Below are 24,092 nucleotides of genomic sequence, written 5' to 3'. Positions count from 1 at the left end.
ATCATGACATATATGAGTGGTGATAAACCTGATTCAGATATGGGTCTCAGTGGGTTGATAGTGGCAAAGGGGTAGGGAGGGGGGGAAGCATGGTTGGGAAGGGAGAGGAGAGGGATCAGGAAGCTCCAGAGAGATGTCCTATAACAAGCAATAACTAATTGTTTGTAATCAAATGACCTTGCTGGTGTCTCAGGGCTGGATGTGTCTGCACCTGCGCATGTATCACATGGTGGGGTGATAACATATGCAATTCACATGTTTATTCATATATCTCATAATGAATTACTTAAGTGAACAGGAAAGCTTAATCAACTTATATATATATATATTTACAAGATTTATCAAATATTATTGAAATATTAAATACACAACACTGTGAAATATTTATTTTTCAGTTCTCTGTTAAGCATCTTCCTTCTCACTCCTTCAACGTATAATCTCCAATTTAAAATACTGTTACTATGAGGATAAAGCTTTGGCTCTATTCTATTCTACCTGTGCCTCTCAGTTTTATATAAGTGAATCGTGAGATTTCTCAGCCTCCTTTGCTCCATGGAAAACAGGCCCATCGAGTTTGCTCCATCATTTGATCATGACTGATCAATTTCCCTCTCAACCCCATTCACTGCCTTCACTCCATAAACTTTCATGCCTGTCAATCTTTAATACACTCAAAGATGTGACCTCCACTGCCACCTGTGGCAAAGAATTTCACAGGTTCACCACCCTCTCGCAAATTCCTCCTCACCTCCATTTTAAATGGATATCCTCTGTCCTCAACTTCCTCACTCTAAGAATGATCCTCTGCATGTTCACTCTATCTAGGTCTTCCAACTTTCGATAGGTTGCAATGAGATTTCCCTCCATCCTCAGAACACTTCTAAGTTCCAGCACTCTAAATGATTTTGATCACTACAAATATCAAGAATGAATCCTGGAGAAGGATTTACAAGGAGATGAACAATCGCAGAACAACCATTTTGGAGCAGCCATGTTAGAGTGGCTACTTTGAAGTGCAGGTGCTGTGTTTAACGTGTAGTTCTAAGACTTTGGCTTGAGAGACTTCAGTAAGACTGATCAGTGGTAAAGTAAGATCATGCAAATTCCTTTACTTTCCTCTGTTGTCCTTGTGGTTTTGAGATGCATTTTGGGAATTTAAAGATGGACAGGACCTGTGCAGTGAATGGCAAAGCTCTGGAGAAGGTTGTGGAACAGAAAGCAGAGAACAGAGAATATAGTTCCCTGAAAGTGACGAAACAGATAATCAGGGTGGTGAAGAAGGCACTTGGCTCTCTTGCCTTCAGTACAGAGAGTGCAGGAGTTGGAATGACATGTCACAACTGTACAAGACATTGGTTAGATTGCATTTAGAGTATTGGGTGCAGTTCTGGTCATCAAACTCATGAAACTGGAAGGGTGCAAAAAATATTCACAGCAACGTTATTATACGGACTGGAGAGCTGGACTTACAAGGAAAGTTTGGATGGGTTGTTTATTACCTAGACTGTAGGAGGCTTGGGGGGGGGGACAGCATCCATCAAAGGTTTCAAGAGTACATTTAATGTCAGGGAAACGTGTACAATATACATCCTGAATTGCTTTTTCTTCTCAACCATCCATGAACTCAGAGGAGTGCCCCCAAAGAATGAATGACAGTTAAATGTTAGAACCTCCCCCCACAACCCGGCTCCCCTCCCTCCTGCGCGTAATTGAAAGTGAGCAACGATCTCCGCCTCTCCCCAAAGGCAAAAACAAGAATCAGCACCCACTACCGAGCACTCAAGCGTGAGCAAAGCAACAGGAAAGACGCAGACTTGTGGTACTCCAAAGACCCACACTCTCTCACTCTCTCTCTCTCACTCTCTCTCTCTCTCTCTCTCTCTCTCTCTCTCTCTCTCTCTCTCTCTCTCTCTCTCTCCTCTCTCCCTCTCTCCCTCTCTCCCTCTCCCCCACCCTCTCTCTCTCTCTCTCATAAGGGAGAATGAGGTATCTCCATTTCACAATGAGAGGGGAGACATAACAAACAACTCGCTGGTTTAGGGTGTTAAAAGTCCATTGCGTTGCTTTTTCCAAGCTCTGTGCCCAACGATCTTGGGTCTCTGGGCATGCAGCCGTAGATCTTCCATCTGCCATGACCCACCAATCTGCCCAGACACCGACCTTCAATCTCCAGAGCAACAAGACCTCGGCCCTCCAAAGGCAAGCTGAGCTCTTAGGCCGAGCCCTGGTGTGCTAAGTAATGGCCAGTCTTAAACCCTGAGAATGAGTCCCAGTCCCGCTAAGAACCGTAGTCAGCGTGTAACTCCAGATCAGTGTCTTCAAAAGAACCCTGAAAGGGAAAAATAGAGATATTAAGGATGGAAATAGAGCTGTTCTGAAGATGGAAGCAAAGGAGTCACTGTTAGGTGCCATTAATCCTCCTAAGCTTTCATTATAGGGATATATGAAACTGTGAGGGGCACAGATAAGGTGAGTGGTCATAGTCTTTTTCCCAGCGCAATGAGTCTAAAACCAGCAGCGTAAATTTAAGGTGAGAGGGGAAAAAATGTCACTTTATTTTTTTTCACTCTGAGAGTGGAGGGCATGTGGAATAAGCTGATAGAGGAAGTGGAAACAGTAGGTACAATAACATTTAAAAACCATTTGGACATGTACAGTACTGTGCAAAAGTCTTAGGCACATAAAAGTGTGCCAGAAGTGGGGCTGGGGGTGGTGTGGGTACAGACACATTTAGTCCTGAGACACCAGGCAAGGTCACTTAATGCTAAACAATTGGTTTATTGATCATTACAGAATGGCTCTCTGGTGGTTCCCATTCCCTCCCCTCTCCCTTCCCAATTTCCCAACCATGGTTTCCCTCCCCCTGCCCCCTTCCCACTCTCAATCTGCAATAGAGATCCATATCAGAATCAGGTTTATCATCACCATATGTCAAGAAATCTTTTTATTGTGACGGCAATACAGTGCAACGCATAAAATTACTGCAGTACTGTGCATGGACAGGAAGGATCCAGCTGGATATGGATCAAACACAAGCAAATAGGATTAGCTCAGCATGGAGCCCAGCCAGCATGGAGAAGAAGCACCAAGGGACCTGTTTCCATCCTTTACAATTCTATGATCCTGTGCTAGCTACATTATCTTTCAGACCTTTAGTATATATGACAAAATATAGAGTCCTCAGTACTAATCCTGTCACTGGTCACAGGCTTCCAATCTGAAAATTCAAACCTCCACTACCAGTGTGTGCCTCACACCACCAAACCAATTTTTCTAGCCAACTAGGGAGCTCCCTCTTGCTCCCATGTGTTCCACCCTCTTTCATGGGACCTTGTCAAAGACCTCGCTAAGTCCACTTGGATAACATATACTGCATTACTCTGCCCTTGGCAATCCCCTTGGTCACCTCTTCTCAACCAAATTCATGAAACATGATTTCCCACACACAAGTATATTGTATTCTTCCCGGTATTTGTACATGGTTGTTAATTTCCTCAAAATTATACTCATATTCTGATGAGAAATTACAAGCTTAGGAAGTGTGGTGAACTATGTGCCTGTCTGGACACGCCCCTGCTGACTGCTCCTGTGGCTCCTCCCACAGGCCCCTGTATAAAGGCGATCTGAGGCCTGACGCTCAGCCTCAGTCTCCAGGTCATAGTATGATGGACACTCACTCCTGGTTCCTTCTTCCAGTCAATAAAAGCCAATATCTCGCCTTACGTCTCAGTGTGAGTTATTGATGGTGCATCAGGAAGAAAAGAAAAAATTGAACTAATCTTTTTTTTAAATATAACTTCCAGGCCAAGACTACCAGATTCAAAAATAGTTACTTACCCTAAGCAGTAAAACTGATCTGCTCCTCCAGCTCCTAACTCCACCACTACTTTACTATTACCTGTCAGTCAGCCTAGTGTCACTTTCTGAACATGCAATCAATCAATGTATACAAGACTTAGTTATTTATATATTTTGGTGTGTTTTATTATTATTGATTTCTTTACTTTTTATGTCTTTTTATATGTTGCATGGGATCCAGAGTTACAATTATTTTGTTCGCCTTACACTTGTGCACTGGGAATGACAGTAAACAATCTTAAAATGCAAATAAATGATTCAAGACTTGATGGTGGGATTGGTTCTGCACCTTCAAGAGCTCCGTAAGGTTTAAATCTTCAATTTATGTTGACTGCTTCTCATTACACTGAGCACACACAGAACGGTGTCATAAACAATGCAAAATTGCATGTGTTTCAATTCAAGTGCTTCAGGAAAACACAAGAGAGAAATCTTTATAGTCGTTAAATCTGAATGGAAAAGTAGCACAAGGCTGTTTTCCATCAGAGACCCTGAAGGGATTTCATGGCATTGAATTTCTAAGTGTATTTTTTTAACCCATGCTACCTCTGCAGCCAACAAATCTGATGGTCTGATAATGTCTGCCTATATTTGGTGACAAGCTATATCTCACTCTGAGTTAGCAGAATCCTTTATTCTAACAGTTGGCAGATAAAACCTTGTAAGATTGAAGTCTGCTGTGCTGTATGTGTAAATAGTTGATAATGAGTTAATTTGTGTGTAAGAGTGATAATTAGTAATTAAAGATAAGTGTTTCAGTTCAACTGACTGGAGAATAGCACTGGTGAATGTTATTGAATTGATTGTATTCTTGATATGTAAAGTGTAGACAGGATCATGCCACACAAAAGCAACTCTGGTACTGGCGAGGTGTTGAAGATATAATCAAGAGCGGGGAAGGCTAATCTTAAGATTATCAAGGAATAAAATACAATTACAACACTAACAATGTTTTGCAGAAACGATTGCAGGACTATTGCTTTAAATATGTAGTGCAGTTCTTAAGACTACAAGTCTTTTTTTAAATAGAATTTGATACAAATATAAATGTATGGGATTCGGATACCCTGGCTCACACTCCAGTTAAGAAGATGGTGGTTATGCCCCTTAAAGCTGTTTGCCAACTGCCATGAAGCCTCAGAAGAAGCAGCTCTGTACAAAAGTAGAGCTAACATTCTTGTGGTGAAATAACAGCAATTATTTTGATGATACATTGAACTTTGCTGTTTTACAGATATTCCTAATGAAGCCAGGATAATTCCCATAGTCTAGACCCAAATCATTGGCGGTCTATTTCCCTCTGCAGATGTTGCTTGGTGTGGGAGTACCTTCTGCTTCTTGTCTGAGCTGTGTTTGTTCTCCAAAAACTTGAATAAGGGATTCAGATTATTTGTTCATTAACATACCGCTTTTGTGGGAGTTTGCTATATGCAATTGCCAGCCTCGCTTCTCACACTCATTTGTTCTTTTTGTGCCAGGTCATATGACATGCATGATCATGGTCTTTCCATGACCATGATTGTTCTTGGCATATTTTCCTGCAGAAGTGGTTTGCCATTGGTTCTTCAGGGCAGTGCCTTTACAAGACGGGTGATTCCAGCCATTATCAATGCTCTTCCGAGATTATTTGCCTGTTGTCAGTTGTCACATAACCAGGCACCGGTTGCTCATACCACCATCCACCACCTGCTCCCATGGCTTCATGGTCAGGGAGGCTAAGCAGGTGCTACACCTTGCCCGAGGATGACCTGCAGGTTAACAGAGGGAAGAAGCACCTTGTGTCTCCTTTAGCAGAGACGTATCTCCACTCTGCCACGCAGGTTTCTTAAACTGCAACAGTAATTATGCTCCAGTATGGCCTCAACATTGGTTCACCATTCAGGGGTGTCCAAAGGCCATGAGAGGCTCTATATAAGTCCCAAGTTATCCACTTCAAGTGTTTGTATTAGGTAGGCAGAGATGGTGGTGGTAGGAGGATTTTAGAAGGATCAGAGAGTGAGGAACTTTGTAGGAGAGTTGATTAGCGCTACAAGCTTATCCCAAGCATGCCCAGTGATAATAGCTCCCAAGACAACTTAATCTTTCTTTCCCAACAACGCTGCAAGTGAGTATTAAAGTGAAAGAGGTGGCACCCCTTGAGCCTCTGATTTGGAAAGGCCAGTCTTCTCTAGCACATGTTCTTAATGATACAGAACAAGCTGGAGATGGCCATCCTCGCATGATACTCTGTGGAAAGACAATTTCAGACCGCAAAATGCCAAGAGCAGCATAATTTGGCAACCGAATTTCTAGGCCTGCCTCTTGTCATGGATCCTGCCCTTGTTTGTGCTAGAAATATGAGTGTTGTGTGATAGAACCAGCTGAACTAATGGGTAATATTGGGGATTCTTAAACCCAAACTATGGTCGGGGTCACTTTCTGTGCATGACCTTGAGCTTTGACTTCATTTCCTGGAGCAAGCCCTGCCTAAAAATATTGCTTCTGATTCCAGCTCAAAACTATGAGATTGCACTGGTTTCAAAGCTCAAAGTAAATTTATTATCCAAGTACATATATGTCACCATAGACCACCCTGAGATTCATTTTTTGGCAGGCATACTGAACAAATCCAGAATAGAATAATAATCATAATAGAATCAATTAAAGACCGCACCAACTTGGACAGTCGACCTGTGTGCTAAAGGCTACAAATTGTGCAAATACAATAGGGAAGAAATAACAATAAATAAATAAGCAATAATTAACAAGAGCATGAGATGAAGTCCTTGAAAGTGAGTCCATCTTTGCCTTGAACTATCAATAGGCCAAGTATTCATCTCTCCAATGGGTCCGGTAAATCTTGCTACTAGCAGCCAGTTCATATTCTGCTTATTCCTTTCCAAGCCCAATCAGATATTCAGATTCAGATGAGATAGAGAAGGACTATCACATTATACCTTGGGTATGTTCAGAAAGCAGAGATTCGGAAATTTAGTTGAGAAACTCTTTAGGGGGGGGATCTTCAAGAATAGGAGTGGGACCTTTTTAGAACCTCAAGGAATATCTCCTCCAATATGTCATAAAATTTGTTGTTTTGTATCTTGCAAGGTAACAGGCAGGTAAATCCTGGGTGGACTATGGATTGGAAATTGTACTCCATAATTTGTCTCTCTCAAGTCAATTTTAAACTCAAAGTAAGGATGAAACTCAATTCTTCTGCCACTAATTGCTAGTTTTGGTCATCAGGTCTGGAGTAACCTTTGCCGTACTATTTGCTGAAACATTAAAAGGCCATTTGGTTCAATAAGTTTTTTTTTCCTTTTCGACTGTTGATATGCAATTTGTACTATGCAGAGTCTTTCCATTCTACTTATTCTTCCCCTCAGGAAGTGAATAATGACAGCCAAAACTTCCGGAAAGGATAAAACTTTGAAACCTCTCCATGACCTCTGAAGGTAATCAAGCAAAAAAGTCCAGTTCATCAGTCTAACATCACAGTGTCCATTAGTCAACCCTGACTGCTTGTATTCCAGTGATGACATTTCCACGATCCCAGCAGGACTGAAAGCCAAGTGTTCAGAGAATGTTTGATCGTCTATGTCTGTACTTATCCTTGTAACCTTCAATGCTGTCCTTAACTGATGCTGCAACCATTGAAATGTCATCTTTGGAAAGCAACTGACCAAGCTTGAAAAATAGCAGTGTAAGAGCAGATGGATATTATGGAGTTCTGCTTGACTACCCCTGAGAATCAGGGAGAAATTTCACCGAGCTTTCCCTCAGGAAACTCTGTGGGTGGGAGCAGTGTAATATAAATGATAATATGGATATGCAGGGAGCAAACTGATCATTTTTCAAAAAAAATGTTCAGGTAAAGGACATTGATCTATGTCTCATCCAGATAGTAAACAATACATGGTATTCCAAAGGCATTCCAATTAGCAGGTTAATTAGGCTGCACGGGCTCATTGGGCCAGGAGGGCCTGTTACCACACTGTATCTCTAAATTAAAAAAAAAATCATCTTTCTGAAAGAAACCCATTTAAAGAATTGATAGGATTCCATTCTAGAATTAGGATTTGGAATAGTTCATGTGTTATTTTTGTGGGAGAGTGAGAAAGGAATACCCATCATCTATTCTACCGTTTCCTTAACACAAGAGATTTCTTTAAATCAGGGATTCACAACCTGGGGTCCACAGACCCCTTGCTTAATGACATTGGTCTATTGCATTTAAAAAAAAAGGTTGGGAAACCTTGCTTTCAATGGTTTCTTTCAGATAGATGATTTTTTAAAATTTAGAGATACAGCCTGGTAACAGGCCATCTGGCCCAGTGAGACCAGGCCCCCCAGTTACACCCATATGGCCAATTAACCTACCAACCAGTAGGTCTTTGGAGTCTATGAGGAAATCAGAACATCTGGAGGAAACTGACATGGTCACAGGGAGAACACACACACACTTCTTACAGGCAATAATGGGAATTGAACCTGGGTTCCTTGTACTGTAAAGCAGAGTGCTAACCACAATGCTACCATGCTGCCCATGATGTAACGTGTCATCACACCTTTGACTACTCATCCAACTTGCCTGAACCACGATAGAGCATTTGTTTGAAGACTTCCTGCTGTAGCTCTGAACAAAGGAACGAGCCCTTATCGATCAGGGCCGCCCGCAGGAAAGTCTTTCCTGCATATGTTCTGCCACTGCGGTGCACATGGAATGTCAGTTATGTGCATTGCCAGGCTGAAGGAGATGGGGTTGCCAGGGAGAGAGGAATTGGGGTCAGGGCAAAGGGAATTGAGGTTCGCTGGGAAAGGTCCGTGGTCAGCAGCCGAAGTTTAGTGCATTGATTGACAGTTCGGAGGTGAGCTGGTTAAGCCAGGACATTCATCATAATGAATTGGAAGTTGTCACATGAAAATAAATAATGCTAGGAAAATAAATGTCCTGAATCTGGATTCTATACCACCATAATTTTATTTTGTGTGGTATGCAATCACATTTCTTTGAAAAACAATGGTAATTGAATCAGGGGGAATCTTCCAGAGATGGGTTCCTACACAGGACTCCATAGACAGACACTGCTTCAGCCCAGTGGAACAGTTCTCACTTGTATTGTTAAAGGTACCTTGTTGATTATGCCATAACTGAAATTCCTGAGGTTTCTCAAACTGCATTCATTACATGCTACCGCCTGTGCCTTTAATAAGTAAGATGCACAGAGGACTGGAGCAAAATTTAGAGTAATTCCCAAAACTTCCATTGTGATCGTTCGTATGAATTGCGAAATCAATGCCCTTTTGAAAATCCGGATGCTGGACACTTCTGTTTTCCCATCTTTCCAAATTGCAGGACTTGTTAGTGTGAAGCAAAAGTGGTGCTTTAAGGTTGTTGAGATTATTAGTACACCAATTGTGGTAAACTATGTATACCTGTCTGGACACACCCCTCTGCTGACTGCTCCTGTGGCACCTCCCATAGACCCCTGTATAAAGGCAATTGGAGGCACTGCTCCTCCCTCAGTCTCCAGGATGTCATGGTCTCATTTGCTGCTAATAAAAGCCTATCGTTCACCTCCCGTCTCCGAGAGTTATTGATGGTGCATCACCAGTACACTGCGTCGTGTGGTGAACTACTACACAATTGTACCATGTCTCGGGTAGAATGAACAAATATCACACACTGCATCACCTCACATCCGCCTCATATTTCACTTGAGATTCAAAATAAAACTCTAGGAATGGTGTGACATTTCCATTTCAGGCCCAGTCATGAAATGGTTTTCAAAATGGATTTGGAAATTTTGGTTAGTTCTTACAAAAATAAATCTACATAACACATACAATCTTTCATATGCCAGCACTAAATAATACTTAATGCTACTGAGCCAAGTACTCTTATTAACTCTTCTCCAGTGAATCTGCTGTTGTTGTCTATTGTGTCTAGTGCTCCCAATGTGGCCTCCTCTGTACTAGTGAGACACATTGTAAATTGAAGGCCTGCGTCGTGGAGCACCTCCGCTCCATCCACCTTAACTCTGATTGCCATTCCCGTTCTGACATTTTGGTCCATGGCCTCCTCTTGAGCCCCGATGAGCCCATTGTTTGGATGGAGAGTTAAGCGCTGTGCTAGATTGAAAAGGTCAGGGTGTCAGGGCCCGAGGCAAGCTATGGGTCAGCTCAGATCGCTGCTCCATGATGCTTACTCGGCTCTGTGCTGAACTACGAGACTCTTCTTCAGACTTCAGTTCAGAAATACTGTTTGCTAGTGGTTGCTTTTTGCATGATGCTTTTTATTATTACACGTTGGGTGTTTGATGGTCTTTTTATAGGTTCTTTTATTTTTTATGAGTTTTTTTATGACCATGAAACGGTTTTTATTCTCTGCACATTGGATGTTAGACAGTCATCTTTTTATATCTAAACATATATAGGTTTTTTAGGGGTGTTTTGTTTCATGGCTGCTTGTTAGCAAATGAATCTCAAGGTTGCATAATGTATACATACATACTTTGAACTTTTAACTTTGAGGCCACCCTCATGGTGGAGGAACAGCACCTGATATTCTGTTGGGGTAGCCTTCAAATTGATCTCATGACTATCGATTTCTCCTTCCAGTAAATGTGCTTTTCCTCTCCTTCCCCTCTTGTTCTTCCCCCCACTATGGGTTTTTACTTCTCCTCATCTGCCTATCACTTCCCCCAGGTCCTCCTTCCCTTTCTCCTGTTGTCCACTCTCCTGTCAGATTCCTTCCTCTCCAGCCCTTTACCTTTCCTACCCACATATCTCACCAATCACCTGTTAGCAATCCTCTTTCTCCTCAACTGACCTTCTTGTCCTGGCATTTTCCCCCTTCATTTCCAGTCTTCAAGAAGGTCCTGGTCCAAAAGTCGACTGGATTTTCACTTCCATAGATGGCACAATCTTATGTCGGTGCCCAAGACCTTTGCACTCTACTGTACCTTGTTGTCCTGAAAATCCATCTGAATAATTGATACTATTATAGATTGGTGGCTATCTACCACTTCCAGTTGATTTGGCTTTAATGTGACTCTTCAGAGATGTTGTTGACTCTTGCCAGGGAACTGGGGGAATAGACTGGTGGCACTGCTGACCGTAACATCATCATTATGTGCCATGTGGTATGATGTAAGCAAGCCTGGTCTTTCCATGACCATGATTGTCCTTGGCAAATTTTTCTACAGCAGTGGTTTGCCATTGCCTTCTTCTGGGCAGTGTCTTTATGAGATGGGTGACCCCAGCCATTATCAGTACTCTTCAATGACTGCCTACTTGGCATCAGTGGTCGTAAAACCAGGACTTGTGATATGCACCATCCACACATGCACCATCATGCGATCATCCTCCACCTCCTCCCAGGGCTTCACGGGATGCAGATCAGGCGGGGAGGGGTCTAAGCAGGTGCTACACCTTGCATAATGGTGAGCTGAAGGCTAACGGATGGAAGAAGCACTTTACGCCTCCTTTGGTAGGGATATATCTCCACCCTGCCATTTAAGATACCCCTGTTAAAAAAATGAATACATTAATTATATTAACTGCATCAATGCTCCAGTACTTCATGAAATACAAAGGCAGTTACCTTGGAAATGGAAGTAACAGCATTTGTTGGGGGGGGTGCGAAGACATTGGCTTGCTGCTGCTTTTGGGTGGGAGGGGTGAACTGGGGGGGCTTTGGGGTTCTAGCGTTTTAACTGTCATTCATTCTTTGGGGCATTCTTCTGCTTTTGTGGATGTTTGCGAAGAAAAAGAATTTCAGGATGTATATTGTATACATTTCTCTGACATTAAATATACCTACTGAATTGGAAGAAGGATATGAAAACACCATGGCATTGAACACATCAAATGAGTAGTACTAGAAGTAAATATTCCTCTAATGGGATGAGATAGTATTTGGCATTATTTATACAATATGATGTCTAAAAGTTCTAAGTTCAAGTAAACTTCATTATCAAAGTGCATATTTGTCACTGTATACAACTCTATGATTCATTTTCTTTTGGGCATACTCAATTAATCTCTAGAATAATAACCAGAACAGAATCAATGAACCACCGCCCAACTAGGACATTCAACCAGAGTGCAGAAGACAGCGAACTTCAAATAGAAAAATAAGTAATTATAATAATAAATAAGCAATAAATATCGAGAACATGAGATGAAAAGTCATTCAAAGTAAGTCCATAGGTTGTGAGAACATTTCAATGATGGGGCAAGTGAAGTCGAGTGATGTTATCTCCTTTAGTTCAAGATTCCGGTGGTATGTACCTTCTTCCTGATGGAAGAAAGTCCATTGAGCATTTTGTTCCTTTACTTCCCTAATCATTCAATGACAATTCCAAATCAATTTGGCTTAAAAAATTTGTTTTAAGAGTAGTTTTTTTTTACCATACATTGTGGAATTGCTGGCCAGTAGTACAATGCCTTCAAATTTCAGCCCTCAGGCGAATTCTGCATTTTGATTGCGTAATTAGCATCTAAATTAAGCACTTAATTAATAACATAACTTACCTCAGGATGTTCTGGCACGAATCGGACTAGTCCATAAATGTTGACAGTCGGCATTGATTCCAATGATTTTCTGTGGACTTAGAAGGTGATACTGGGCTGTTCTTCATTTTTTATTGAATCTTCTGCCCTACAGATCTTTGGTGTTGGCTGTTGGGGGGGGGGGGGCGCAAAAATAGATTATGTTGCTGGATTCTAATTGGGTCGTGGAAGATCCCAAGAACCTTTTTTTAATTGAAAGCAGACACTGCCAGTATATTATGGAAAGACATTTTATTTTTGGAATACAACTAACTAGTATTCTGTAGGTTTATGCCACACAATCTTCACAGCTAAGAAGTCAGCAATGAGTTATAAACAGTACACACAAAACTGGTATCAGTTTACATTTAATCTTGCTGCAGCAGGTTTGCCTTCTGAATGAAAATGATTATCCTCCATAGTGTTGAGAGGAATTGTACTAAAGCTGGAGAAATCTCATAGGAAGGCTGGAACATGTCTGCACAGCTGTCTTCCTGTGTTTTCTCACCCCAATTTTAAACAGTAAATCTAAGAAACTGGATCAATAAATGTTTCTATTTTAAGCACAATAATTTCCAGGTCAATTTGTGCTCATCAAGAAATTACACTATGCGCTTTCATACACAATCCACAAAAACACATTTGACCTTTTCTTCCCCTCAGAATGACGTAATCATTCATGCATCATCCGTTTTTGACCTTCCTGACACAAGTTAGAACTCAAAGACTCAACCTATGGACTTTGAGCAATGATCTCAGTACAATGAGGAGCACATCAGTCCTTTTCGATGTTTTTTACTCTTACTTCAGGTACTGATATTGCAAGGTCTGAATGGACAGCTTCAGAAATGACTCAAAAACACTTTCAAAACTTCAGAGAGTTTGCTCATGGAGTTTCATTTGCCTGGCATTTGTCCGATGGATTGTTCATGCAATTTCTTCTTCCTCTTGAGCCCTCAGCTCCCAGTGGAGCAGAGGCCATCAATGACCTCCCGTCTCTCTCATCCTCTGAAGTTGTTGTTATGGTTGGAGTTCATCAATACCTCTGTAATATATTGCATCCACTGTACAGGGGATTGGCCAGGCCTCTTGGCCAGCCTTGCCTGTTTCCACCTCTCAAGATGGGGATGTAGGGTTGGACCTTGAGAGGCAAATGTACACAATGGCTGGCTCCTTCATGACTCTGCTACCAGGACCTCATTATTACAGATGCCATTGTGGCCATGGCTTTCTGTGCAGAATGAACTGGGGACCACAATGCATGAGGGAAAGATATGCCCTTCAACGATGAGCCTACTCCCAAAGAGCATTCTGAGTTACCTGAAACCCTCTGATGAACAGTGCATTCATGTGGTCAGGTTTTCTGAGGCTGCCATCATGTGACACTCAATGGGAAGACCCTCAACCACAGCCCTGAAATGTTCTCTCTCCGTGGAGGTCAAGGTTACTTTGAATTTCAGCTTTTTTGCCACTGAGTCTTTCCAAATGGCCACAGCAAAGGTCTGCTGTGAGTTCCAATTTGTTGCCCACTGCTGTATCAGTGAGGTCACGCTTGGGTTGTATTTGCAGAGAAACAATTTCATCTGCTTTGATCTCAGGAGGCCTTGGGCATTGGGATTTTCCAGCGCTGCTGGTTCCCATGAGTGTAGGCAGCCATTGATAACCAGGGGCCTTCCATCAATGTGGAAGATTTCCATTCCTTCAGTGTATAGGTGATTGTGGATTGTCAAAGACCTTCCTCAAATTCACTGCTGTGTTTTGGAAAGCACACAGGGTTGTGCCAGCAGTGCTGGACATCTTCGGCAAGCTGCACCATCACCAAATGGATACAAGGAGAGTAGGGATTCCCTCTGCTTCCATGGTTCCTCAGACCAATTCTTGCTCTGAACCCCTAGCTGATCACCCGAGCAATCAGAACCACGTGGGTTCCAGCATCATGAAATGAGGCCAACAAATAATGTTCTGTTGCCTACTAGGGAACATCTTGCAGCAACCAGTACCAATGAATGGAGACTCCGCCATGGGGAACTGTTTAATCTGCCAGTGGCGAAGGAGAAGTATGCAAACTTGGAACTTTAGGGACCTGACACAGAGGCCCGAAGAGGAGCAGCAGAAAGCTGTTGGGGGAGGGAGTGCTTCAGCTAAAAAGAAACACCTCCAACTCTCAGCTGATTGGAGGAGGGGGACATTGTTGACAAGTGTGGATGTTTTCCATAAGGAGACACAAGCCTTGATGCAAGGTCCTGACCTGAATCATCAACCTTTCCTCTGTCTTCACAGGTGCTGCCTGACCTGCTGAATTTCTCCAGCAGTTTATTTTATTTTCTCTAAAAGAAGCCTGTTAACGATACTCAGTGCACTGTAAATTATCCCCTGCAAGCTGTAGCCTGTGACATCAGCAATAGCACATCGACAATCAACTGGGACAAGGTTTCCCAACCATTTTTATGCTATGGACCCATTCCGTTAACTGAGGGGTCCGTGGACCCCAGGCTGGGAACCCCTGAAACAGGAAACCCAGATGAAGCACTATATTCCTCCTGTCCTCCTTTGCAGGACTACAATTGTTGTTTATGATGCATCTACAAGTGATTCTGTTATGCAACAACATACTGATCAGAATTGTATTTATTGGGTAGGGAAATTCACTGAGAAGCTAACTCTTGAGGCCAATAAAATGAGAATTGCAACTTGGGCTGAGGTCAAGCCATTAAGCAAAAAGTAAACAAACTGCTGGAAGAAAACATTGGGTCAAGTTGCATCTGTGGAGGCAGTGGGATAGACAATGTTCTGGGTCGAGACCCTGCATCATTTCTCCATAGATACTGCCTGACCTGCTGAGTTGGGTTTTTTTACTCTAGAATACAGCATCTTCAGTCTCTTGAGTCTCCAGATCTTTGCACCGATATTCCCTTTTGTGGGGGACAACGAGGCACAAGTGATATAACATGCTTTGTAGAAGCACACGCTTCATTTAATCTGCAACAGTTGGTCCTGATTATGGTTACATCGTGCTTTTCTATGAAAGAAAAAAATCTCCAGCTCTGTCACAATTTTCATCATCATTGTCTGCTCTTACTTGCTCCTTTGCTCTGCTTCCTCATGTCTTGTGGAAGCAGAAGAACAGCCCTTTCCGGTACACTGCAGAGACAAAATGGAAGCCATGGGAAAACACCCATAATCCACTATTCAATTGGTTGGAAATCCTGATGGTTTGGCATCTAGTTTGCTAGAAGCAGATGCTCAAGTTTCCCTTGACGCATTGGGATCCTGGCTTCTGTGGTTTCCCTCAATGCAATGGGACCTGGCCTTCACACTGTCCCTTGGCACACTGGAAGCCTGGCCTCCTCACTGTCTCTCGGTGAACCGGGTTCTTGGCCTCAGCACTGTCCCTAGATGCACTGGTTGCCTGGCCCCGTTCTGTCCGTCAGGGCTCGAGAAGCCTGGTCCCCATGCTGACCCTCAGTGCACTGGGTGCCTGGCCCCAGTACTGTCCCTTGGCGCACCAGGACCCTGGCCCCTGCACTATCCCTTGGCACATTGGGACCCTGGCTCCTGCCATTTACACTGACACATTGGCTCCCGCACTTTCCGCAGAACTCTGCTACCCCAATCCCCACACTCACCTTCAACACACCACATGATTGAAAAAATATTGTATAGTCCAGAAAATCTCCTGTCCAGCACCACCAAAGTCTGAAGCATGGTGCATTAATGTAGCCTCACTGTAGTTGCACTTCTCAGCTGTAAATGGTAGACCATTACAATGATGCAGCAATATCAATGGTAATGTGATGTTTGATGTTGAACAGATCAAAGGGGTGATGGTAAGCACAATGATCGATTGTTAGTAAGTACATCAAGTAGATTATGGAGAGCCTCTGCTCTTGAAGTGTTTAAGATATCAGCAAGCCCAACGTCATAAGTGGTAGATAACAGCTCTATTCGGGAGCTTTCATCCTTCATTGCCATTGGTTAAATTAAGAATGATGCTGACTGACCTTTCTGTTCTCCTACAATGGGAAGCTTGTATGTGGGGCAGAATGTTAATGATGTGGTGAAGATAGGGGAGGGAAAGGAGGAGTCACCAGTTACTCACCTTTTCCAGAGCTGGTTGGTGTGGATCTCTGCCAGTTCATCCTCAGTTCCACTGCACAAGACCAACCTCCTGGCATAACTCTCATGAAATTCCATGATCCAAGCCCCTCCTGATAGTTCTCATTCTCTCTTCCAGAACAGCATCAATGTGTGCTGCTTCTCTGCTTGGCTCACATGCAGAGTTTGCCTCTATGGACTGATGCCCTTTTCAGATTGCTACAAAGTGAAGTATTGACAGCTGTATTCAAAGAGTGGAGTCCAGCCAGGAACCATGCAGGCTCCATTCTTCTGCGTGCCTCTGTATATGAACCTTCCTAATACCAATATTCCCCTTTTATTTGAAGGAACCTAAGTGAGTGTTAGTTAGTCCCCATTAGAGTAATGATTTAGTGCAGGGGACATGGGTGAAATTCAAGTTCACTATAATCAATAATTGCTATTATTGTAATGGCCAATTAAACTGTTAAATGCAAAAATATCTGCTTAAAATTCAGATTTTAATTTGGTAAAATGTAGATAGGTTCAGCAAATAAAATCAATTTCTGGTTCTTCTCAACAGGAAGGTGGCTATATTTGTGACCAATTAATAACAGTTGTGGCCCAATTCTGTTTTGTTTGTCTGCAAGGATGTCTTTTGATGGAGAAGTAAGAGACACTCAAATTTATGCTAGTATATCAGAGCTTAGTTTATCACAGCGGCATCAGGAATGTGAGGAGATTTGTTATGTCACTCACAAATTTCTACCGATGTACCATGGAGTGGATCCTAACTGGCTCCATCACCTTCTGGTATTGGTGGCGAGTGGCACTGCATGGGATTGATCTAAGCTGTAGAATGTTGTAAACTCAGCCAGCTCCATCATGATCACTAGCCTCCTGAGCATCAAGGACATCTTCACAGAGTAACGTCTCCAAAAGGCAACATTCATCATTAAGGACCCCCATCCCAGGACATGCTCTCTTCTCATTTGCTACCATTGAGGAGGAGGTACAGAAACCTGAAGAAACACACTCACTAATTCAGGAACAGCGTCTTCCCCTCTGCCATTCAATTTCTGAACCCATGATCACTTCCTCACCACCTTTTTTTCACTACTTATTTCATTTAACTTTTCAATCCTGTTTATGTATATATTTACAGTAATTCACCATTTCTGTTATTATGTAATGCAATGTACTGCTGCCGCTTGACAGCAGATTTCCCGACAAATACCAGTGGTATTAAACCTGATTCTGATTGGAGTTCTTCAATGTCTGTAACTTCTGCATCCCAGTGTCTTGAGGGTATCGCCAGTTTAATCATTATTCAGAGGGGCTAGAAGAATTAAAAAAAACATTGTGTGTTCTAGATTTTGTAACATCTAAGTCTCAGAAAAGCTTCTTATTTGCCTTTGGTTTACATAGAGAGTCCTGCTCCTTTTAAGTCACCTGCTTTGATGTTTTCCATCGGTGTATGAATTTCTTGTTTTTTTATGGTACTCACATTTACAGCTCCAGTAAAAATGTAAAAGACAGTGAAGAAATAAGCCACATATCTTATCTCAGGTTAATATAGCTGCTATGATTAGTTTAACAGATTGTGTTTCAATCTATGATGATATGATTTTTGAGTTCACTCAGATTTCTTCATTCAAGTAATGTGAGCACAGAATGATTAAACTTAAGACTAACAGAATAGAATTTGAAAATAATCGAAAGGGGATGATGCATGATTGTGGGATTAGGAAGGATAACACTTCAGTTGGATTTGAGACACAACTCTGTTAAACTGATTTATTCAAATTCTGAGTGAGGTGAAAAACCAATTGAGCCATTATCACAGATGTATCAAAATGTCAAGGAAAGCCTGCATTTAATCAGAGGAAACAGCCAGGATAAGAGCATGTAGAACAGCAGGACACTAGAAGAAACTGTAGGAGTGGAACAGCATAGGAGGCTCTGGAGACAGATGTCAGTGTAGGAATGGGACTGAGAACTAAAGTCTCTGCCAAGTAGAAACTTAGGGTCACTTTATTTTGCAGTGTTCAACAGGCTTGACAATTAGCTTGCAGATGTTTCATCACCAGACGAGGTGGCATCCTCCCTGCACACTTGTTGGAGATTTTCTCTGGGAGAGTTTGCCTTTACATAAGCCCCTGTACACTTGCCTCAGTAACGATTGGCTACGCCTTCAGTTGACTTTTGAATTCTATTGGCTCACATTTCTTCGGCTCTTGGTGGTTCTGGTGCAGACAAATATGAAGCAGGCACAAGAATTTTTAGAAGCGTTGTTCTCTTCTGATAACTCTGTAAACAAGCATATCGAAATGGACGGCATGTATGAACCCCTAAGGGCCAAAGAACTGCAAGCTAATAGAATTCAAGGGTCAACTGAAGAGCTAGCCAACCAGGGCTGAAGCAAGCATATGGAGGCCTATATAAACACAAGCGTTCTCAGAGAGAAACACCAACAACTGTGCATTGAGGGTGTCACCTCGAATGGTGGTGAAATGTGTGCAAGGTAACTGCCAAGCTTGGTGAACACTGTAACATCCAGCCCCCCCCAACCCGAGCCACCAATATTCACCACTGCCCTAAACAAAGGGTCCCACTTGTGGGCTGTCCCTGAGTTCAGTTTAGGGGATTGAGTACATGATCAAAATTCAGTAAAGCAGCATCTCACTGAATGATATAAAGCCTGTAACACAAATGCTAAGTGCTGTAAGCACAGACTCAACGAGCAGGCGGACAATTGATCAGACTCTGTGAGACATGGTCCACACATTCTTGCAATACTTTGACCATGCTTTAATCATCTCATTATTAAACCTGACTTGAAACGACCACTAAAGCTTATCTACTGCATGGTACAAAGACTGTCAAGTATGAAGACCCTGGTTACAGAAAAGCCAGGTGATGAGGGGTTCAGGTATGAAAGAGGTAATGGAGGCTACATATAAAATTATTATTCCATAATCTACACCAGTAATTGTTGCTTGAACACACACAAGATGCTGGAGGATCTTTTGTATTCTATGTTTTAGCCTTCTGAGTGATTTAATTTTGGCACAATTTGTAAGTTTGTTTTGTCAGTGGGATGTTGGGGTTTGGGGTTTGATGTTCTCGCAGTTCACTAATTCGTTTTTCAGCATGGGGGGTGTGATTTGATGCTGCTGTTGTTGCCTTGTGATTTAAATTTAGAGCGATTGTAGATTATTTTTGTGCTGGGGGTGGGTTTTGATGCTTTCCTTTGAATTACTTTCATGGTAGTCTTTGTTTAATGGCAATCTGGAGAAGTTAAATTTCACACCCATATACTGCATACATAGCTTGGTAGTAAATGAACTTTTGAGCTTCTGCGCTAGTCGGGCAGCATTTATGGAGGGGATTAAGCAGTCAATGTTTTGGATCCCAACCCAAAGCATTGGCGGTTTATTCCCCTCCTTAGACGCTGCCAGACTTGCTAATTTCCTCCACCATTTTGTATGTGCTTCTCTGGACTTACAGCATCTATGAAATTTCTTGTGTTTATCTAAGCAGCAACATTTCAGTCTAAGAGCTCTGAACTGAAACATACCAGAGGCTACTTGCACCACAATGACCTTGTCTAGCATGTTACAGATTCTCATGTGCCATCATTATCAGTCTCACCTCTGTCCTCACTAACTTAACATACCACATGATGAAAAATAAACGCTTTTTCTTCCTGAGACTTGGCTATATACATTTGCAATTTTATAAATCAATATCTTTAAGTAGCATAAGTATTTATCTGATTAACGCTAGTAGTTTCAGTTACATCTGGTTAGATTAAAATTGTACATTGCAGCATGACTCCACCACAAGCATCCAAAGGAGGTGGAAATTTTAGTTCTGAAAACTATGTGATGCAAGGAAATTATATTTGAGCCTCAGAGGTGAAGAGTCTTCCAGTACTTTCATAAAATAGATTCTAAAACTCTTATATAAGTAAAGCAATGATTATTTGAACATCTAAATCTATTTTTTGAGGAATATGATTGAAAACTATATGATTATACTGACTCTCTTAATTGGGTCTCAAAATTCAAACATATTCCAGTGACACTATTTGTTCAACTTGCATGTTGAAGGAGACAGATCCCAAAACCATTAGCATAGTGACCTTCTGAATGCTCCAAATCACAGCAACAACAGTGTGCATTAGACTGAAACACAGTATTGGCCACAAGCATCTAATTTCCTTCTAAGAAACCATTGTACCTGAGTCCTGCCGAAGGGTTTTGGCCCAAACCATTGACTACACTTTTTTCCATACATGCTGCTTGGCCTGCTGAGTTCCTCCAACTTTTTGAGTGTGTTGCTCCGATTTCCAGCATCTGCAGACTTTCTCTTGTTTGTTCCTACGGTCTTCTGTTTTTCCAGGTCTAAGCAAAATGCACACAATGCTGGTATAGCTCAGCAGCTCAAGCAGCATCTATGGAAATGAACAAGCAATTGACATTTCAGGCCAAGACCCTTCTTCAGGACTGGAAAGGAAGGGGGAAGATGCCAGAATTAAAAGGTGGGAGGAGGAGAAGGAGGATAGCTAAAAGGTGATAGGTGAAGCCAGGTGTGTGGGAAAGGTGGAGATGGAGGAATCTGATAGGAGAAGAGAGGGGAGCATTGGAGAAAGGGAAGGAGGAGGGACATCGGGGGAGGTGCTAGGTAGGTGAGAAGAGGTAAGATGCCAAGTTGCCTCACTGTTACTTTGCATAATTCTCAGATTCACACCTGCTAGACTCTGCTAAGAAACTTTATTTCTTCAATAAAACAAAAATATTTCCAAAAAATCAGTTAAATCTTTGCAATTAAGTCTTCCTTTCTGGTTGAGATGATCCTTAAATTGAGTTTACAGTGGTTGTTGTGGTAGTTAGCAAGGTCACTCAAGATAGGAAAGTACATTATTGACTGGTAATGGAAGGGAAGAGATGCATTAAAAATAGAGTTTACATCTCGAGTAATTGCAGCTCTTTTTCACAGACTGAGGATCTTGAACCTGGAAGGAAAGTCCAGAGAATTAATTATTTTGGACTGCAAAGATATAGCGAATGTTATAGAAAGAATGTGTTATTGTTTGATAAAAGGAAGGCAAGTGTGTAAAGATTGTTGGCGGTACAATTAACCTAGTTTCAACAAAGAAAAGGTAGATTTTAAAGTGTGGTGTTTGCTGACCTGTGGTAGCAGTTACTTTTTAAATTCACAAATATATAACTATGTAATTTAGTTCATATGTAACTCATTTATAGTTAATCTTATTAGTGACTGCCCAACCATGGATTTATACAATACTGTGCAAAGGCACATATAAATAGCTAGGGTGCCTAACACTTTCGTAAAGTACTGTAGTAATTTTATGAATTGCACTGTACTGTTGCAAAAAAAAAACAAATTTCATGATGCATGTGAGTGATGATAAACCTGATTCTGATATGAGTCTCTATTGTGGACTGAGAGTGGGAAGGGGGCAGGGAGAGGGGAATCACAGTTGTGAAAAGGGGAAGAAGGAGGGGAGGGAGTGGGAAGCACCAGAGGGACATACTATAATGACCAATAAACCAATTGTTTGGAATCAAATGAACTTGCCAGGTGTCTCAGTGCTGGGGTGTGGGCACCACGTGCCCCTAACCGTGCCCCAGCATTCCTTCTCTGCCAGCTGTTCCATACTGTTCCCTCCACAGTACTCCACCTTCACCATTCCCAACATCCTTTGCTCCCATCACATTTACAAATTCAGTCTCCACATTGACAAATACAGAAGCATTAGCCACCCTGGGGTGGTGGTGGTGTGTGTGTGTGTGTGTGTGTGTGTGTGTGTGTGTGTGTGTGTGTGTGTGTGTGTGTGTGTGTGTGTGTGTGTGTGTGTGTGTGTGTGTGTGTGAGATATTTTACTAAAATAGTGATATTATTCCTACTCTTGTGGAAAATAGTTGTTGCAACAGTTGCATTGTGAGTTTTATATAATCAGAGATTGTTGTATTGTGTCTGTCAGTGATTCACCTAACCTGGTGCCACACACAACTGCTCCCTGAGCTTATCTATATATGGTTATTTCGTTGAACAACAATAAGTTTTTTTTAGGTTTTGTAGAGATTTTTAAGTCTATTGTTGAACATTTACAGGACTGTGTAAAAGTCTTCGGCACATACTGTGCATAGAGCTAAGGTGCCTAAGACTTTTTGCCCAGTACTGTATTTGTCAGTGTGGGCTGGAGACTGAGTTTGCAGGAGTAAATCATGTCGGGAATGGTGAGGGTGGTGCACTGCGGCAGGGGTATGGCGTAGGTGGCAGCGATGGGGGAGGGTGGCGTGGGTGCAGGTACAACAGCGCTGAGTCACCAGGTGAGGTCATTCGATTCCAAACAAATGGTCTGTTGATCATTACAGAATGTTTCTTCAGCACTTGCCACTCTCATCCCTCTCCCTTTTCCTTTTCCCAACCATAATTTCCATGCCCCTTCCCACTCTCGGTCCACACAAGAAACCCATATTAGAATCAGGTTTATCATCACTGAAAGTTCAGTTAGAAGTGGATTTGTATATTTGTATTTTCTTCAGAGGTTTTGCTGCTCTTGCCTTTGTTCCCTGTGGTAATGTGGTTTCAATATTTAAACGAAATATGGTTTTCCTTGTCTTCAATTCTTCAAAGAATTTTAATTTAATTTCTCGATATCTCTTTGGAGATTTAGATTTATTGAAAACAATTGCTGGTTTTAATTTAGTTCCACCCTTCAATCTGTCATTTGTGGCCTAATTAAGTTAATTTTAGTACTGCGGATATAAATATTTTATAACTTCCTTGTTCCTAATAACTGGAAATTAATTTTGCGACCATTTTTTAAATGGATTTTACATATTTTTGTGCAACTGAAGTTTAATTTTATAAATAGCATTTTAAAAATGTGGTTGCTATCAAGAATTTAATTCAAACGCTTTGTCTTTGTAGACCTCCCTCTGGTTCAAGTATGAAAGTGAGGGATGTTTGTGTAGAAGGCGATGAGGAGGCATGCAGGCATTGCGGCTGGGTGGCTGGTTGAGTGCTGTCTCAACAATCTTGTACTCAACATCAGCAAGACTGAAGAATTGAATGTTGATTTCAAAAATGTGAAGTCCTCAATGGGTGGGTCAGCAGTATAAAAACTTTAAGTTTTTGGTTGTCAATACCCCTAATGACCTTGAGCACAACACATCGACGCAGTTACGAAGAAGACACACCAACAACTATCTTCATTTAGAGTTTTTAAGGAGATTAGATGTCATCAAAGATTCTCGAAAATTTCTCCGGATGTATGGTGAAGAGCATTCTGATTGTTTTTTTTTCCAATTCATTTACAGGATGCAGGTGTCAGCAGCTAAGCCAGCATTTATTGCCCATCCCTAGTTGCCCTTGAGAAGGTGGTGATGAGCTGCCTTCTTAAACCGCTGCAGTCCCCGAGGTGTAGGCGCACCCACAGTGCTGTCAGGGAGGGAATTCCATGATTTTAATTCAGCGAGAAATGAAGGAACGGCAATATGTTTCCAAGTCAGGATGGTGAATGACTTGGAGGGGGATTTCCAAGTGGTGGTCTTCCCAGGTATCTGTTGTTCTTGTCCTTCTAGATGGGA

The sequence above is a fragment of the Hypanus sabinus genome, chromosome 13 (assembly GCF_030144855.1).
Source record: "Hypanus sabinus isolate sHypSab1 chromosome 13, sHypSab1.hap1, whole genome shotgun sequence".
NCBI lineage: Eukaryota > Metazoa > Chordata > Chondrichthyes > Myliobatiformes > Dasyatidae > Hypanus > Hypanus sabinus.
The sequence above is the reverse complement of the archived record's forward strand: the minus strand, read 5'-3'. Positions refer to the sequence as shown.